This window comes from Cryptomeria japonica, chromosome 3 (genome assembly GCF_030272615.1).
Source record: "Cryptomeria japonica chromosome 3, Sugi_1.0, whole genome shotgun sequence".
NCBI lineage: Eukaryota > Viridiplantae > Streptophyta > Pinopsida > Cupressales > Cupressaceae > Cryptomeria > Cryptomeria japonica.
In genome coordinates this window covers 582,570,064-582,591,428 of record NC_081407.1, presented here as the reverse complement: position 1 = coordinate 582,591,428, position 21,365 = coordinate 582,570,064, and the positions used below count along the sequence as shown (strand labels likewise).

The following is a 21,365-nucleotide window of genomic DNA, read 5'->3' as shown; positions in this document are numbered from 1 at the left end:
AATTATTTACTATTTAAATATTATTTTTATTTATAAACAATAAATTATTTTATTAGCAGATGTATTATATTATATTTTTTTATTTCTATTAAAAATATAATAAGAATAAAAGTATAACAATTTAACTTGGATTTAAAACAATTTTGAAGACAATAAATATTTTATCTTAAATATTTAAATTATTCTTTATATTATCTTAAATTAAAAATTAAAAATATTCTAATTGTCATTGCAACATGCCATATAAGTTTTGAAGTCTACAAGTTTAAAAAAAAAAAAAACACTTAGCAGTACATTGTATATGATGGCTGAGCCTAACACCCAACAGAGCATCAAGCTTTTGCTTTACACAAAAGAAACATATTTTATCATAAGGAACAATGGAGAACAGGTGTGATTTTTCATGATTCATGTTTTAGTATTGACGGTTTTGCACACCATTACCATGTGCTTTTCCACTTCTTTTGATCTATTTTAAATCTTCCTAATTTTAGGTTTTCTTCTTGTATGATTTCAGAATCTAGAAAATCATATTTCTCTCCCGTGTACATGACACATGGGTAGACAAGAGTATGTCCATTTAGAAAAACAATGAATCTTTGCAACAATGAAATAGGAACCACTAATGGCTTTTATAAATGCAGGTCAAACCCTTAATTTTTTCATTTTTCATTTTCTGTAAATTTCTAGATAATCGATGAGATCAATAAAGTACCCAAAACAATTTATTTTTCAGAAAAGGGCTTCAAATTTTCAAGTGTTTAACTTAACGTAGATTATGAAATGCAAGTATACAATATTTTCTCCCTAGTTTTGATATATTTATGGTGAATAGTTCGATCCTTGTGTAGTCGTGAATGCACAAGTAGGGGTTCTACGATTTCACATTTTGATGAAACTTCCAGCTTAGTCGATATATTGTTGGGATTTAAGCGGTGTAATTTCCCAATCACCACGATTGTCTATAACATCTAGTGTTGTATCCCATTGGAGAGCTCTGCCATAGCCAAGGTGCCATTTTGGTTATATGCTTTTCAAATGAAATATAATAGGATGTAAGGTTTCACTACTACACACTAGATGTTTTTAAGACAAAATTTTAGTTTTTTCTTAAATATATATTTTATGCCTAATTTATATTTTTTAATTATTTAATTGTCTTAACTTAAGACAATAGAAAAGAGTCTTTCTAAAATAAAACTTTTTTTCCCTCTCAACTCATCGGCGGGATTTTGCTCCTACGATGGCATCGCATTTGGCATGTAGTTTTCAATGGCGGGAAGGATTATGCAGATATCTCATTCGAGGGATCTTTCTCTCACTTAATTCAAGGGCTCCTTCAGAGAGCGGGAAGAGTCGACCGAGAATCAATAGGAGAGACTGGTTTGTGAAGGAAGGGGCGGTCATCCTACAGGTACTAATTTTGCCCTAACTAGGTATGATTGTGTTGAAAAATATCTGTAAATTTTGCAAATTGATTTTTAAAATTTTTTTGGTTAGTTAAGAAAGCTGTTCCTGGTGTTAATTGCATAAGTACTTGGGGAGGGGGCGAGCAACTGACGTAGGGTTACGGCTGCAATATAGAGACAGGGCGTTGGGGCCCTTTTCATGCGTTGTTTGACTGCAGGGGCTCTGGTGGTTTGTGAGCCCCTACCTTACCTAGGGGTGACCTCTACTATCCATTGGGTATTGCACTTGGCATGAGATGTCGAAAATAGTTGAACAACTGATTTCCAGAGCTTTTGGCATTGCTCTGTTCTCCCCTCTTTTCCCATCACTCTTATTTGATCTACTTAGGGTTTTTTAAAACGGAATATTTTCTCCTTGCAAATGATTTATAGTTAATACATTCTTCTCCATGTGAATTGAGAAACCTTCAACAAGGCATGTTGATCAAGGGATGTTGATCCATTTATATCATCTATGGTTGTCTTTTCTGTTTTAGGTTGTCTAGTATTTTATGTTCATTGTTATATGATTAAACGTGTATGTTTCCTAAAGACCCATTCGATTACCCGTGCTACCCTCTAAATGGATTCGTTGAAGGATTTGAGAACTTAACATTGAAGGAGCAAATTTTTACAAACAACACCGCAAACCTTATTCCAACTACCATAATGCAGATGACTATAACCACCAACATGGACAACATAGATATAATATTTGGGATAAACGTAGCCAATTCTTTATGGCTACTGTATTTTGCAGAACTAGAACCATCTGAATCAAGAATTTTCACTATTTTAATAGATGACCAAATTCAAAAGGGACCCATTAAATTTGAAAGAAATGATTCTATGATTGAGCTCGATTTTGTATGTTGATTTTACTATTTAACATTAAATATAGTCCACAAAGAGTCAAATTCTGAACTTGATGATGGTTTTAATGTCAGTGAAATATTTTTAGTTTGTGATTCTGTGCATTTTTTTGCTGAGTAATGCTTCAATGGCATCAGATATTATTCTAATAGATTTATTGTGGGATTATCTATTATACACTTTTTTTTGTATTCGTTTATACTAAATTCCATGGTTATAATAATTTTCTTGTAGGATTATCTATTATACTTTTTTTTAATATTCTTTTATACTAAATTATATGGCTATAAATTTAATAGTATAATTTTGATTTATGATGAAATGCATCTTATTACAACTAGAGGTTGTAAGATGACATCAACTTAACCAGATGTTGACAAGGAAAATCCTACCCTTTAATGTAGAGAAAAGGTAATAGATGGCTCTCGGCTCCAATTGGCAGGACTTCACATCCTTATGAAAATTCAATAAATGACATGATTGGATTTGATAAGATGACATACATCTTGCTTGAACAATCTCTACTCTTGTTACACTAAAAGGGGATGTGTCCAGCAGAAAAGTTGCCAGCCAAATTATTTGCGAGTATGCCACAACTTTCTTCGGTCATGTGGTTGTTCTATGTGTACCCTTCCCCCAGAAAGTTGCAGCAATTAAAAAAATGAACTCAGCTTGGAAGTAACTACAAAAGGTCTTGGCAACAATGTATCTTCAGGAGACATGGCTGAATGTTTCCTGCTTTCCACAAATACTACAAGATCATATGGTCATGCCTGCCTCATTATGCCTTGATCTGACTGCCTAACATTGGTCAACCACTAGCCATCCCAAGACCTTGTGTTGAAAGGATCTTGACTTCCAATACTGTGGTCTTGCCATTGACCTACTTTGGTCATCTGACAAAAGTGATATAATTTTAATTTCAGTTCAAATTTATATGATGACATTTTGATTGCTCAAAAAAGGGTTGTTGGACCACTATTGTAACAAAATGAGAGTTCCAATGGATATTAACAAATCTTCTCATTTATTTAGCTTGAAAGCACTATGCTTCTACAAATAGTCTTTAGTAAGGATATCATGCTTTGTAGAACACCAACAATTAGATTCTAATAAATACATTGAAGTGATACCTCCAACATTTGTCAAGCTATGGAATCTTACAGGATTGTAAATACCCATATTCTTTGACATAAATTATTCATTACAAAGTCAAAACTGTTAACCAATAGAAATGGTTTCAAAAACATTCATATAAACTTGGATACAATATTGCATCTAGCAATGGTTTCACGGGTGAAAACATGAATTTATTGAGAATCTGACCAATCTTGAAAAATTGTGATATTACTGACATCTTTTCTTAATTTTGAAGTTGTTGCTAATATCGTTTTCCCAAGTCCTTTTCTTACCAGTACAATAAGGTTAAATAAAAGAACATAGTAATATGAGCATAAAATCTACATATTTTGAAGATTAATGTGAGAATTATGAAAATCTTTTCTTTTCTTTTTCTGCAGGATACTTCAAAGAACTTATTTGAAGGGACCGATTCCTCCCACTGGAGTGCTTCAATTCTTAGATTGACACTTTCCCCTCTTCCATTCTTCTCTATCTCTTTCTTTCTACATGGATCAGTGTCCTTTGGTATGGGTCTTCTCTTCCTACGCATGGACTAAGTAAGTTTTTACTGAATTTTTGTCTAAGAAGTCTTGTACAGTTCTAATATTGGAGACTATTTTTTAATACAAAAATAGAGATGTAGCTTCTCAACAGGGTATTTCTATTGTAAATTTGGTTTTTGCTCAGTTTTTTTAGTGTTTTTGCAAGATATCTAAGGTTATTCTTTTATGTAAGAAGTTTTTGATTTCTTTGCTTTGAAATATGAAAGCGTTGTAGCTCTTACTAAAATATAACCGGTTCATTTCAAATCTCAACATAGATATGATATTCTTATTAGTAAGTTGTAGATAATAGTTCATTTGAATGTAATATAAGATTACACTTTCATGACATGGACTTCATGACATGGACATTCTTATGCACAAATATAAATTTCAAGTTATGTACATAATTAGCACATAGACTGCCCATAGTCACTTGATAAAGCACTTGTTAACTACTATAACATTTTTATTTTTCAAATATATGTAACCAGATCCTTTCAAATCTCAATATGGATATAAGTTGTAGTCTTTTATCTTTAGTGTGTCAATGTTGACAAGGAATAACCAGTCATTAAAGAGTGATCTACCCCAAAACTCATAACTCATAATCAACTTTTCACTTTTGAAGGTTGAATAATTTGCATCATTGGGTTTATATTCTTAGGGATACATCAAACACAAACTCTTCACAATGAAATTATCAAATAAGGTAACATTTTAATTCGACTCCAATGCTTCTTCCATTTCAATCAACTATTTTCTTATATCGTTCAAATGTTTCAAATATTGAACAAATCTCCTATTTTTCTGTGCAAAAGGCAAGGACTCCAGCTGGATCACAACTCTTGTTTTCATATGAGACTTTCAAATTTAGATTTGTATGCCTCTAAGAACCAGAAACAGATTTTAAGCAGAATAACTTTGAATCTTATGGTTAAGATTGCAACAAATTTTAATGGTCGAAATAGCAGGTCTAATTCAGTGTATAAGCATGTTTAGAATTTGATAAGTACGCTAGAATATGCACCACAAATGTAAGATTACAGCATGGGTTGGTCTCCAAAAAAACGATGAACAGTACAATATTACTAGAATTATAATGGGATCTTCATCATCCATGAAAGAACTTTTTCGTTTTGAATGAAGTACTTAGATCCAGTTTATGCCTCCTGAAAGCCTTTTTTTCTGGTTTTTAATGTCTTCAAAACAAGAGAATAAATATAGAACAATATCTCCATTAGGAAGCAGTTTGAAGGAAAATTTTAAGATAACCATTTTCTAATCCATGTACTTTATGAAAACTAATGAACGTTAATAAATGCTTCTCTAGGTAGATCCATATGTGTTTATTAGAGATGTCCAGATGATTCTAGATCCCATTTATTAATAGTTAATCTGTGAATAATATGCACAATGAATTTTCCGTACAATAGTACAAGATCCTATAGAAGGAAGTGGAATGAAAGAATTAAACTGTGAGCATGAAAAATGAATGCACTGTAAACCCAACAAGAAGTTGTCGGTGGGTATTTTTGCATTTATTTGTTTTTAACTTTTTCCACATGGTTCTGGTTAATGCTTTCCATTGCAGATCCTGAAGCTTAAAATCTAAGACATCAATCAGATTTCAAAAGTCTGATAATCATTTCAAGCCTGAAATCAAATGGAAAGTATTTATTACCTGCAAGCGGCTCTTTACATGAGCAAGAGTGAGGTCTTTGACATTCATGAGCTCTAAAACTGACTTGGGTGTTGCCCCTATACACAAAACACCAGATTTAGAGTAAGCCCAATTGACAAAACATTGAGATTGAATTGAGTTCAATTGCTCTACACATAAAATCAACAAATTTGGACAAGAAAAAATGAAAAGAGAATGCACAAGAGCTAAGAATAAACAGCTTAGGATGCTTACTTTCATGGCCTCCAAGGAGCTCAACTGCATGTACAAAATGGGCATGAAGGGTGCTAGTCCAACACATCTTGGGGGCTCTCATGCTTCTTTTATTGGGCAACTTCGAAGGCATAAATCTTGATTTATACCCACTATTAGTAAAGACACAATTTTCTCTAGAAACAATCTCAGGTTTTCTATTATGATCCTGAGAAATTCCCATACCCAGTTCAGGATGGCCAGGAAATTCACATTGATTCACAAAATTACCTCTAACAAACCTTTCCCCTACTTGTGCAGCCATGTCATGAAGATTATCAAGAATCGGGCCTGGTAATGGCAGACCTTGCACTGCTATACTGCTTCTATTAGAGTGTAGAGGATTACAAAAAAGATGGGGTGGAAGCCCTTGATTGATACTCCCTCCAAGCTGAAAAGAATGTATTGCAGGCTGATCAAATCCAATCCCTCTTCCATTAATCTCATTCTCTGCAAACCCACCAATACACAAGTGCATGGATGTTGCATCCTCTTGGCCTTTATTTGTGATGGCCTCTTGGTGCCCTTTAACAGGGACTGTGTGAATGAAATCCCCCCTTTCATTTTTGACTTTTTTTTTAGTGAATATTATCACCGTTCTTTGTAATGGATGTTGTAGCTGCTCTTTGTGTATCCTTCCCTGCCAATTCCTTTGGGGTCATTATGCATGCTAATATAGACTATTGGACTGCTTCTCTTAAAGGCTTCTTTATTTGTGATTGATCTTTATATCTAACGTACCATTTGTTTTATGACTGTCAAATACGTTACTGCATTGACTAAGATTAGCTCTATGACTATTCTAGGCTGCTCTTAATAATGACTATCTTCAGGCTGCACTTTGGGAGAAAAGACTTTTTTTAATGTCAAAGGACTTTAGGTCTACTATTATTTGTTGCTACTGTCTTGAGACCACCTTTTGACACTTAGATGCTTTTCTCTTTTTAACAGTGAATGGATTCATTACTGCAATTTGACTGTCTTTTATAATTCTCTTTGCTCTATACTTTTGGTGAGATTATGCTCTTTGGTGGGTTTGATGGCTATGCTTTGGCAAGTCATTGTGAATGACAAAGATACCATCTCTTTGGGATTTGGCTTTGTGAATACTTCCCCAAACCCTTGAATCATTATGGTTTTTCTTCTTAACTGTACTCACCATACATTTTGATCTTCTTTTTAGACTTTATAGTTTGTACCTTGTGTGGCAATAAAATCATTTTTGCTAAATTTTATATTCTCATGTTACTATTTCTGAACTTCAACCCAAAATCAGACACAACTATACATTCCTTTGAGACTACTGATGATATTGGGTATTCACTACTCATTGTGGCATGATTGCTAATATTATGACAGTCAATAATGACTGTAGCTACCCTTAAGAAATGATTGCCCTTGACTTTGTATGATCACCTCTTTTAATATATGCCTTCACCCTTTTCTTTTATTGCCAAATAAATCACTGTATTGATTGAGATTGGTTCTATGACTGTAGATATGATACCCTAAAACTTACTTTGGTCCTCATCTTGTTGCTTTTGACTACTGAAAAAACTGCCCCTATGATTTTATTTTTACTCTGCTATTAATAAATCTTACTTGTCTTTAGACTATTCTGAAGCTTCATTGATCTATGACACCATTGGATGGTGCTCTGTGATTGTCACTATTTTGGCTCATGGTTGTGTTGAGATGCTTTACCACTTTGAAGATGTTTGCCCATTCAATCATAGACCTAGCCTCGTTCACTATATTCTCTCTCTTACCTGGCTATTATCCTTATTGACTGTCATTTCTATTATGTCTCAGATCTTTCTTCTCATTGCCAAGATGACTATCCTTGGCTTGCATTTCCTTGCGCTGCTATGTCTATGTTTTGAAATATAACCCTGCCAATCTACTTTTTCAGGGACTGCCATCAATAACGACATGGCATAACAATCAATAATGGCATGGCATAATAAAGGGGTTTAGGCATATACCTTTGTGACTGCCTCCTTGTGGCTTTGACATGTGATCTTGTTTACAATATTGTCATGATTGCACTTTAAGACTTTGTTGAGTGTCCTTTATTTACCTCTGTCGTTGTCCTTGATTTTCTTTTGACATCTTGACTATTTCCTAGTGCTATGATTGTCAAGGCATTTTCACTCTTTTCCTAGCCTCTATTATGGTCGTTTTTTCTTTGAGACAGCCTTTCTTTTTGGCTTTGAGGGTCCTTTATTACTGTCTTTTGATTTTGTATAAGTTTTGTGTATCATTGTCTTCTACTCACACACAGATTGCAACATAGTATATTTACCTTCTTCAAAGGATCTTTGTTATATAGTTGTTATCTGCCACTGTCCGTTAATGGACTATCTACTACTCTGGCTTTAGACCACCACTACCCATTTATGGATGATTGTATCAATCCTCTTACTGCTCTTTAATAAATTTGTTGCTTTGTATATGTTCACAGTACTTGCTTTTAATGACTTTGCTTGATTTTTAAGAGTGTTTTGCTCAGTTTTTAATGCTCGTTTTTGGAGCTACTTAGGTATTTTGGGCTAAGTGTAAAATTTGCCAAAATGATCAGACTAAAGGTATGGGCACAAATGTAAGGTGCGATGGCATATAGCATATGAATGGCTTGAGCAAAATGCCGCAGAGTGAGTGTAATCTCGTGGCTGCATAGACTGCTGGGTATGCACAAAATAGTATTGTATGAATGCAGACTAAGCGAATGGCACAATGGAAAGCACAGGGCATGAACTGTTTGCCAGTGATGCCTCACAATCTACACAATGTGCATTTGTTGAAAGGGGTTTGTGATGGCTCAGAGCTGAGAGTTGGTTTGGATCGAAGTTAAAGAATGAAAATTCTTCCTTGTGCCAAAATTCTAGATCTCAATTCATAGTGTCCAGAATAAAGGTAATAAATGGTGATTGAATTCATTCCACCTTTAATGGTATTCACACATTATAGAAAGGAAAATAGAAACTCCCAAAATTACATAGCTCACCCTTCTATGTCTTTCCTGTTTCAATTTCACAGTATTTGTGATTATATGTTATAATGTGCTTTATAGTTTCTAAAACCTTTTCAACAAATCGACTTTTTGCATATCTTGCAATCATTGAATTCCATGAGGTGACACCTCTTTGAGTCACTGTATCAAACAGTTCATGTGCAATCCTTAGGATTCGACATGATACATACATGTATACCAAATCAGTTGTAATTAGAACATCTGGCAATTTTTTTGTGTTATCTTTTGATGGAAGCCTATACCCTGTTCCAAAGATGCCATATTGGGGCAAGAGCGAGGATGTTGGCGAAGTTTTTGGAGTTTGGGTCTACACCTACCAATTGCATTTGCTTGAAAGTTTTCAAAGCCTTCTCAACAATCCAGTTTGTGCAGATACTGCAATCATTGCAGTCCATGAGATCACTTTTTTTTATGATTCCAGCAAATGATTCACATGCCTTTCTTATACTTCCACATTTTGCATCTACAGAGCATTTGCAACTTTTGTTTTTTGACAAAAAACCTCCCTTTCGTTATGCTTTGATGGATCTCTATATGTTGCTCAAAGGGTCCCATTGGCACAGGCAGTGAGGATGTTGGTAAAGGTTTTGCAATCTTTTATTCACTTGAAAGTTCCTAAAGCCTCTTCAATAAATCTATATTGTGCATATACTGCAATCATTGTTGTCCATGACAACACATTTCTTTGAGGCATTTTCTCAAACAGTTCAAGTGCCTTGTCTATGCTTCTATGCGTGGTTCAACGTACATGAGTGACAGGTAAGGATTTTTATAGATCCTTACATAGGCTATGAAGTTTGTCAGTGTTTGAATAAATTCATTTTCTATTCCATTCATCATTCATGATGTGCGTGTATCAGTATATATGTATTCTCAATACATCTCAAGACTGAAATGAGGAATGCATTCTCTTTATACTTTTGATTTCAAAATAATTTAAAGCACATTAATGCCTGAGTAATGCATTCTGTTTATACGTTTGATTTCGAAATAAGTTAGACCACATTAATGCTCTAGTAAATAATATTTCTTGTACTTAGTGGGAATTCTTACATTTGGTGAATTTAAATTAAAACGCCTTTGTAAATCCATTTGGAAATTCAAGCTGCTTGTCGTTTGGTCAACACAATCTTTAAAAAAATTAGTCATTTGCGTCACACCAATCACATGCCTTGTGTCGTTTGGTTTTAAAAGTACAAGAGCCAGTATAATGGCACAAAACTGTGAATAAATATATTGTATAATGTGTGAGCTTTGTGAAGAAGAATGTATTTGGTTTAGCATATGAAGATGATCAGAATTCATCTCAGTCCATTAATGCCCTCTATATATTGGGAAACTCAAATAAGGCCTGGGGCCTTTTACATTCAACCATAATTGAATGCCTTCATCTGGATGCCCTATCCTGCACCAGACCTTTAGGTGGCCTTGTAAGCTTTGGTGAACTCTGTAGAATCAACTCCCTTCTAGCCGAAATGAAAAAAAAAAACAAAAAAACATCCAAATGACATATATGCTTGTGTTTATGTGCATACGCAAATGTGATATTTGCATATATATATAAGCAGAAATATGAGAACAATCGAAATATGTGCTAAAACTGCATCGTATAAAATGGTGTAAAACAAAAAACAGAAGTGCAAAGTTCTAAATTTTCACTCTTTTGACAAATTTCCTTACTTCAAACAACTACCGTAGCTAAAATTTATGTATTTTTGGGGACATATATGTAATTCACGAAAGCATCGATATAATTAAATTGAATAATTGTCCTTTCAACAAAATCTTTTCAGTCTAGGAAAGTTTGCGCCCTGAGTGACTGTTAGTAGCTGAAGAACAGGTGACCCCTGTAAATGGGACATCTAGTGGAAGGTTCTGCGCATAGGCTGCAACTCTCTCTCTCTCTCTCTCTCTCTCTCTCTCTCTCTCTTTTCATTAATATTATTGCTTGTATTATGGCATAAGGACCCTATTAATTTTTATGAGAGGGATTATTCTACTCGCTATTTTTCAGCTTCTAAAACTATTTATTTGTCTTTTTTTAGTTCCTTGCATTGATTTGTATTGCTTTATTTACTTGCGAATTATTTACTCATTTCTTGATCGCTGATCAGATGTTTGATAATTCTATATGAAGAAGGCTACAATGGATATACAAGAAACAAGTTTATTAACTATATACTTAGGTACATGAGCTATGGGATTACACAAGGTAATATATGTATTTAATATACAAACAAAGGAAGGCATTCATTATTTCAACTTATGTACCGAGAAATGATCCTTCATTTGAACCAAATTGGGTCAAGGCAATTCTTAACTTAATGCCATATTGCAGTGGTATGTCTATATCAAGTCAAAGGAGTAGAATACTTCTTGAGTAGGCAAATTGTAGACATAAGATAACTAAATTTACAGAACTTTTAGATAATCACATATTACACAAATCACTTAATAAACTACAATAATTGCATGGACTACATCTTGCTCCACCATCCAAATGCATTTGAAATAACTTGAGGAACATTTCTCAACTTTTTCAAGTTTATTGGAAACTTACATAGTTGTGAAAAGATTGTTGAGTGCTGATAGAGTTTTCACAACTCCTTGAATTGCTAAAAAAAAATATCCACAACCCCTTGAATTGCCGAAACAATGCAAGAATGATTGAATTGCAAAGGCGCTTGCTAAAGTGGTTCCAAATTCAGAACATATAAGGTGCAGATTCATTTCAAAGAACTTGAGTGCATGTACATTGTCCTATACAATATGTTTGACAAGAAAAGAAACTATAAGGAATGCCATGGAAAATTCCAGTGAATATGTATATGGTTGTATATGTGAAATATATACATATACATATAAGTTGACTGAATTGTTGTTGATTGTATATGGCTGTATATGTATATTTTTGACTGGCTCTTGAGACAATGTATATGGTTGTTCGCTGAATTGCAAAGGTGCTTGCTAAAGTGGCTGCAAATTCAGAACATATAAGGTGCAGATTCATTTCAAATAACTTGAGTGCATGTACACTATCCTATACAATATGTTTGACAAGAAATTTGAATTCCTAAATATGCATGTATACATTCAAAGTATATATATATTTATACATATGTAAAAACGTATGTAGATATACATATGCATATATGTTTACAAAATATTTAAGAATTTCTTAAAGTTGCTCAAATTTCTTCTCAAACATATTGTGTGAGATGATATACGTATACTCTAAGCTCTCAGAAATGAATCTGCACCTTAAATGTTTGGAAATATGAGCAACTTTAATGAATGCCATAGAAAATTCCCAACTAAGTTCCTCTCTTACTAATTAATCCACATTTATTTTCATTTTCAAATTTATTTTTCCTAACATATTCTGTTAATTCTTCATTGTTTTGCAGGTGCCAGATACAACACAACAAAACTATCCTTCCCTTAAACTTCCTACTGTAGCATGTCCTTCAACATCGACAAACTCAATCTTGGTATGCACAACCTTATTTGTTCCTCACACTTTAAGTGATCCACCTCCTTTGTTTTTTAACTGCAATCTTTCTTCTTTATATATACTCCTCTTTCAGGTATTCTACTTTAACCAGGGAACCACCATTTAATTTTCCATTTCCTCCTTACTATTTCAGGTATCTCTTTATCTATATTACACTTCCTCCCATTCGTATTATTACATTGCTTGTTGTGCTTTATTAATAACAAAAAAACATATTGAATTGATCTTCCATTTTACATACAAAGAACATAGTCGTTCACAACTTGATACTTTTTTTCAAATTAGATCTATTAAAAGGCTTAATTACAAATTCCTTTAATTCACATTTCAGTGCACTAAAAATTTGTTCAATAAACAATACAACCTTTCAATCGTGTTTATATATCCATTTTATACATGATTTCTGATGAATATTTTGACAATTGTAGGCGGATGACACAAGTTCTGCTCATCTCATACAACAACTTCCTGAGATTGATGCTCCACACCCTCTCTCAGACCAAGATCAACTTGTATGATGTTCTCCCTTGCATTAAAAAGAATCTTTGCATTTTGCTTTCTCATTTTTAGCTATTCTATTCTGCTAATGATGTTCCCTATTTCAATTTATTACTTGCTTTCTCTCTTTATCAGTAGTATAACTAATTATTGTTCACCATTTCATTTCACAGATAACATTAAAGGCCCCCTCTCAACCTCTCTTTTATGAACGACCACCACCACACTACTCTTCTCGGTTATCAAATCTTTGCCTCTTCTCGATTCTATTATATTTGACTTTTCTATTTTGTGACGTGCTTACGCCAAGGTATTATCGCGTTGTACAAACCTAAGTTTCATGTGTTTACTTTAGTGTTTCCTGTTTTAGTGGAGTTCATCATTTAATGGATTCCAACTCCGATATAAGTTTTACTTGTAATTTTTTAATAAGATGTTATTTGTTTCAAAGATTATTTGTTCAAGGATCTCCATTTTTATTATTCAAATATTATCAAAATGCTTCATCTCTGGCTATATACATTCACATTTGAAATTGGATGTACTTGCCTTTCCTTTAAAATGGTAAGAAACATACGTCCAGCTTTAGAGATGATTTTAGGATACCATACTGTATGGTTAGATAGAATCCTTAAGATATAAATAAACAAGAGAGATCCTATCATTGATTAGCAATTAAAAATTGGTTGGCATTTAGAATTATAATTTTCATGAATTCAATAGTTCATTATTTTATAAATTGGTATGCTTGCAAAAATGGTTTCTATTGCCACACGAGTCTAATGAACTACTTGAGATGGTGAGCACCGAGTATTTAATCATATTTTGTTCATAGATAACCTCTTTTTCAAATACACAATGGGTGCTTATCTTCACTCCAGGAAATTGCTTCTAGTTTTGGTAATATGAAGAAGAGAATATCCAAATAATCTCCTTACCATTTGAACCTCACACCATTTGTATTCACCTCTGCATAGATGTTTGAGAGAAGAACATAAGCCACAACATTTTTTGGATCAAAATTATGCCTTATTATGCTTCCACATGTTGCATACATGTCTACGAGAGCATTTCCAATAATAGTATCTGACAAAAATCTCTCTTCCATTATGCTTTGATGAATGTCCATACCCTGTTCCGAAGCTCCCATTTTGGCACAAACAGGGAGTATGCTAGCAAAGGTTGAGTAAATTGGCTTTACACCTACAAATTGCATTTGTTTGAAAGTTTCTAAAACCTTTTTAACACATCCATTTTCTGCATATCCTGCAATCATTGCATTCCATGAGACCACGTTTCGTTGAGACATTCCATCAAACAATTTACATGCCTTGTCAATGCATCCACATCTTGCGTACATGTCTATGAGTGCAGTCACAACTACATCTGACAAAAATCCCCCTTCATTAATGCTTTGATGGATGACCATACCTTGTTCCAACGCTCCCATTTTGGCACAGGTAGTGAGGATGCTAGAAAATGCTTTGGAATTTGGCTTTACACTTGCCAATTGTATTTGTTTGAAAGTTTCTAAAGCCTTTTCAACAAATCTATTTTTTGTATATCCAGCTATCATGGTATTCCCTGAAAGTTCATGATGAGATATTTTAACTAATTTGTGGCCTTTTTCTTTTACCATTCATAGTTCCATAAGAGGCATTGAATGTTCAATTCATTAGATAGGAGCCTTGCACTATTAAACTTCATAGCATGTGAAGAGTTCGGTCATTTCACTGTCATTAACAAATGATATTTGAAGTCAAAACAATGATGTGTTTAGAAAAAATATCCAAAGTAGTTAAACCAATGATGAACACAATGAACAATAAAACATCAATGGCATTCAATGAATACGAAAATGCACAGAGAAAGGAGAGCATTGCAACTCAAAAGTTCAACATATTCAAGCCTTCATGATAGATAAAGATCACTAGCAGTGAAACATTAAAGGCTTGAACACTTTATATGTAGCCTTAGATAGAAAACATAGGTAGTTTCACGAAGAAGCCCGATTGTTGAATGTTAAAATTCTACATCTTAACATTCCTAGTTGTATTGAAAAAGCCACTAGTGGCATATAATTGTACAAGAGGCATAATACTGTCTAGGACAATCATTAGAGAGCAGTGAACAATGAATAAATGGCAGTCCTCAAATACCCACCAAAGACAAACAACAGAGGATAGCCTAGAGACAAGAGGAAGACTATTGACAATACATATGTTGAGTGAATGATAGTTCCATTAAGTCTGCAAGCTAAAAGAACAGTGATAGTCATTTAGAGGAAAGTTTCAGTCCAACTTCATAGTGAACAAAGCTTCAAAATGCAGTCACATTGCACAGGGTTGTGACAGAGAAAAGAGTGACTACAAAGATCGTTTATAGTCATAAAGCTTCAAGAGAATATTTGCAATATACAAGAATTCAAAGTAAAAGGGCTAGTAAAATAGTGAAGAAGCAAAGATAGTCAAAATGTTTCAATAAATAGACAATGTTGACAATATCACGTTGATCTGTAGTAGCACCTATAATGAAAGCCATGTGGGAAGTACAGTCCATAGCTTAAGGAGACCTGTAGCAGTAGCTAGATTTCTTAACAATATAATTATTGTCAAGACAATGTACAAATCATGGCAATAATGGCCACAGTTCTTGTAATCTTGTATAGAATGGTACGATCATGATGAATCTCCATGAAAGATGACAATCAACAAGAAGAACAATCTTTTTATCAAATATCATAGTCCAAGATTATACTTTGCTGTTACAATTTAAGAATGCTGCAACATGAGAACGAGTTAGATTTAAGAAATATTAAATTATTCATTTACTGTTATGCATATAGAAAATACAGTGATATTTGATTATGATGCAGTGACTATATCATGCATTTAGTGTTCTTTAATTCACTGTATTTTCTATCATAACCTTCTCACTGTGTTATGTGGTCCTAGTTGAATATAAGCCCTCAAGATCATGTTTGACCATAGATCTTTTTTATACTTGTTTTGGCTTCTTTTTCTTAGGGCCTAAACTGTGATATTTTCTACATCTTCTGAGAACCCCCTCCGTGACTGTTTTGAAACATGTCTTTGCTGCTCTTTGTATTTCTTGGAGATCTTCATATATCTCTAGACTTGGGATGCTAAAAGACTGCTTTAGCCTAATTGTTCTTTTGGGTCCGCTCACTATATTTTGCATTGTTCTCTACTTTAGTGCCAACTGAATGTCCTTTGATACTTATAAACTCAAAGCATCATGACTGTATTTTTATTTCTATGGTTGCTATAAGCCTATAATTGACTTATAATAACACTGAAAGTCCTAGGTATATTTTAAATCTAAGAGTTAACTTGATTCAACATGATCTCTGTTCATGGGATGAGATCTCATTGGGACTGCTACAAGAGATGTTGGGCACTGCTTCTTCATTTTGATCCATGACTGTCATATTCATTGCTTATGCCTGCAAGAACATACTGCTCTTCTAATGCTCCCTTATCCTTTTTAATTCCTTTTGGGCTACATACTATGCCCTTCTTATTGTGCCATATACTGATATGTGATCTGAACACAACTGTCTTTGCAAGTATGAAGCCATTGTTTGATCTTGGACTGCTTTTTTGACACAAACTACTCATGACACTGTCATTTCTTTGTTTGACAGGGAATACCTTTGACTGCTATTGGAACCCTATCAAGAGATCCATAAGCTAAAATAGCCTTTACCGTCGTAGAATATCATTGTTGACAGTGTACTGCTATTGATGACTTGGTCTGATTATATGATTGTGCCCCCTTCATTCACATCACTATAGCTTCTTGAATGGACTATTCTGATTTGATATGGAAGTTTTGGACTATGAATGGTGCATTTGATGTTGGCATATGTGCAGAGTTTGATGACATGATGGTGTATGTTGTCATTGATGTCAATATGCTGAAGTATGAACCGGTATATTGAAGTAAGCAAACTGACAAGTGAACTGGTATGATGGTATGAAGTGAACCGGTATGATGGTATGAACCAGTATGTGCGAAAAGGTGAACCGGTATGTTGGAATGTGAACTTGTATATGCAAAGTTTGTATTGGGGTTTCATTTGATATGACTATCGGTTGGTAGTCTCGGCTTCAGGGTTTCTAGTTGATGCATTCTAAGTCTGTGTGATTTGACCAATGACATCCTGTGATGAGTTAGCATTGAAATGAAGACGAGATCGTGTTGCCACGTCAGCTTTGTACGCGTGAATAATCTCCTTGAGGATCTTGCATGAAGAAGATTGATTCTATCCACCTCGGGAATGAGCAAAATCTTAGTAAACAGTGGAGAGCGCGTGATGGGTTATCAATGTCCAGAAGCGGTGAAGAACGAACGATGGAGAACATCTTGAGATTTGTTCAAGACTGTTTTACTCTATGCAATGTGTTTGAACGGTCAAGATTGGACCGACTGTATTGTTAACCTAGATGCTTAGGGTTTTAGGTTTTGGCTACCGACCTAATTGTTGTCTATAAGGTCGATGATGGTTTTCATTTGAAGTTGTTGGCAAATGTTATGTGTGTATCCAAGTGAAGAGATACTTGATTCTTGCCAGACTAGAGAAGTGAGTAGATACCTGCAGAGTGTAATTGCAGATGTAAAGGAACTGAAGTGGATTTGCCTTGACATTAAGTGCTGTTATCAGATCAGTGTATTACCTGTTGACTTCTAACCATTTCAACAGTTGGAAAATCCTTTTATCAGGTAGCTTTAACAGGCCTTTTGTAAATCCTTTAACAGGGTGACTCAAAATCATTGAGTTCTTCAAATCCTCTTGCGAGGTAACCTTTAACAGGGTTTTAACCTTTAACCGGGTATTTAGCCATCCCTTAACCGGGTGATTCCTAGCAGGATCGGTTCGTAGCAGAACCTGTTGTAAAGTCTTTAACCGGACTAGGCTTCTAACAGAGCGGATTTCAAAAGAGTTCAAGAACAACTTGTGGGTATTCATCCCCACCATGATTTTTCCCAGTTGGGTTTCCACGTGAAAAATAAGTGTGTAATGTGTGATGCTTTTTCATGTGATGTTTTAGTGTTTTCTGTTAAGCGGTAATGCATGCTGATTCAGTGGTCATTATATTTCTAATGTATTACTTGTTTAAGCATATGGGTGAAGTGGAAATGAGATATTAGGTTCTAAGCATATGGGTGAAGTGGAAATAAGATATTAGGTTTTGTGAAGATCTAAGTGTTACCGGTTTATGACTTTTATAGTCACTATGTTTTACCTGTATTGCCTTGATTTAGATCGGTGATTCTGTTTACCGGTTAGTGTAGTCTTTGCTGTTTAAGTTGTTAAAAAAGTTTTTGTCTATATTGATTCAACCCCCCGCCTTCCCCCCCCCCCCCCAACCCTCAATATCTGTTGAGTATTTACTGTTCATCATTATTCATCATTTGATGGTTGTATCTATTGTCTTTGATATGTTGCTCTAATACATTTTGTGACTTTCTTTGATCTGCATTAGGGTTGTGACTATTTATACTCAGATATTTTGCTATGAATGTGCATTTGACATGACTACTATGAGAAATGATTTGTTTTTGCTTAGTGAGGGGTAACTTCATCATGTTGGATCTTCCCTTTTGGTGTTAATAACTAAGACACTACACTCTTTCTATACCCTGCTCTCACTGGCTGTGATTGTGGCATGCCTTCTATTGCTTATGGATTGTCATAATATTTTTATTATTCTCAGTTGTCATGACTGTATTGTTAACTGAAATCTTCATACTTGCAACAAGACTTCAAGGTTGTCCTCTTTCACAAATAACACTAGTGAACCTATGATGTTAACTTGGCCTAGTTCCTAATACCCTGCCTTATTGTGGAATGTCCACATATAGTTGGAACCTTATAAAGTCTTTTTCCTAAAATCTTTTTGCAGTCAAAGACAATAGTGAAAAGTGGTTGAGAGAATTGTTATGAAGCCATTATGAGCAGAGTTGAAGCCCTAATATATGATATGATCTCAATGATCAACTTATGTTAAGTGTGTTGGAATTAGTTTCTTAGCTCTCAAACAATTTCTTGCCCTTACCTCTACATTAACAAGCCTTTGAGTGACTTTAATATTTTGACAGTGCTAAGTGCTAAGGATGCGATTGTCTTTTTTTGCATTCTAATATTGATTACCTCTATTGTTGTAGGTGTAAGAGGTCTTATTGTAGCAGTCTGTACATGGCTTTGAAGGTCGTTTGTTGGGTTTTAGAATCCTTAAACATGCCGCTAAATATATCACTGTGTGTTGTGCTCTTCTTTAGATAACTCTCAACTCATTCTTCTCCGACTTTTGAGATAATGACATCTTCTTGAGCTGTGACTGTCCTTAAGATATTAAGCCTCTTGGAGTGCCCTATTTATGTGTATCTTTAAGACTGATTGAAGATTGTAATACCAGTCATCTTTGTTTATCTTAGTTTCATTGGTCCTAGTCATTCTCTTATGAATCTTCTGTTCATTATCCTTATAATGAATGAGTTCCTTTGTAACATTGGCTATTCGTGACCATTAATGATTGCTCTCAGAAGCATAATGATTTCTTTTGACCATGAGACTCTAGCCAAATGGAACACTTTTCCTGATAAATTGAATTTTCTGCTCAAACCAACAAAGATACCACTGTAGCCATATATGACACTTGAATGCATTGGACTTTGATCTTTTACCCTTTGTGGATTATCTTGATAGCGAGGTTTCTCATTGAGCTTGTATCATAACTTGCCACTGTCTTTTGATTAGACAGTGCCTTGACTATCTTGATAGTTTCGAGCACTTTTGGTATTGATCTCTATGACACATCTCATGTTTTGACTGCAACATCCTTTCATCTGGTGAAAACTGTGAAGTGTTTGGGTAAATGTTGATATGTCACCGTTTATTGGAGGTTATTCAAGCTTCCTTTCACTATTGTTTTGCACTACTAAAGAGACCTTCATTTGGTATACTGACTTATATTGTCCTATGACTGTTATAACAGATTCTCCTATCTAATACAATGATAAGATCACTATTATTGGGTATTATGCTATATTTCTTGGACAAATGACTGTCATTGTGAGATTGGGGACTATACACTCTTCATATGACCTTGTGATGGTCCTTAATAATAATTGTCTCATGAAATTTGACCATGGATCATTATATGTCACTCCCAATATAATGGCACTTTAGCAATTACTATTTTTTGAAGCAATCCATCATACTCTTAACATGTAGGCCTGTAACTTAGCATGTTGGGCTCAACCCTTATGGGAGCCACATTTTACCCCACATGCCATAATTCGATGAATAATAAGTTACTTTCCTTGTATCTGCCAATGAAGCAAACAAGTTAGATAAAACATCATATGATGATTTCTTCTTGATGATTTGATCTGCCATTTGTTTCTTGAGTTTATATGTTGAGCTAGCTGTTGTGATGCACATGAGGGTTAGCTTGTATGTTTGTAGTTGCGTGTGCATATATGGGATGATGACCCTTCATTGATCTAACACACTATTTTACTCAAATGTAGGTACTCAAGGGCAACGAGGAAGACAACCAAATGCAGGATGGGTGAAAGACTACAAATGACAGAAGATATCACAAAGAGGACTCGTCATTCAGGAAATGATAAGTCACCTTTCCTTATCTGCATTTAATTTTATGTTATGCATCTGCAAATATATAGTTTTTCCCTTCTTTTGCACCATATCAGTTAGTCTCACGACTTGTGTGAGACATTGTACATTCATCAATAAAAGATTGCTTTCTCAAAAATTTGTGTTCACTCTATTTCATATGCATTTGAATAATGAAACATGATATTGTAATTTTTTTTTTTTCCAAATACTCATGAATGTAATTCAGCAAAATAAAAATTATACCTTAGCTCTACCTAATTGAGCTAGTAGCAAAAATAGGTAACATGACCATTTAACAACAATCAATGATTAAATTAATGACTCAATATATAACTAAATTGATGACTAAATATATGACTAAATAAATCACTAATATGACTAAATAAATAACCAGATAACAACAATCAATGATTAAATTAATGATTAAATATATGACTAAATTAGTGACAATATATGATTAAATTAGTGACTATCATGACTAAATAAATGACCAGATAACAACAATCAATGACTAAATTAGTGACTAAATTTGTGACCAAATATATGACTAAATTAGTGACTATCATGACTAAATAAATGACCAAATAACAAAAATCAATGAATAAATTAGTGATTAAATCAATGACTAAATCGATGACCAAATCGATGACCAAATCGATCAATCAAAACAACCAATGGTTATGTGACCAAAACGATTTATGACCAACAATAAACTACCAGTGGTCACGT

The 21,365-nt window shown here is 34.1% G+C and overlaps 1 long non-coding RNA gene across 2 annotated transcripts; it reads left to right on the top strand.

Annotated features, from left to right (window-relative positions):
- Positions 1-1,201: 1,201 nt before the first annotated feature.
- LOC131048045 (uncharacterized) lies at positions 1,202-20,760 on the top strand. Of its 2 annotated transcripts, none has more exons than XR_009106350.2 (7): positions 1,202-1,414; positions 3,842-4,000; positions 12,363-12,446; positions 12,543-12,602; positions 12,898-12,981; positions 13,141-13,277; positions 16,635-20,516. It is a non-coding gene; the product is annotated as an uncharacterized LOC131048045 (long non-coding RNA). The 2 variants fall into 2 exon arrangements; XR_009106349.2 differs by lacking the exon at positions 16,635-20,516 and adding an exon at positions 20,528-20,760 and having other exon boundaries at positions 1,203-1,414.
- The last annotated feature ends 605 nt before the right edge of the window (positions 20,761-21,365 follow it).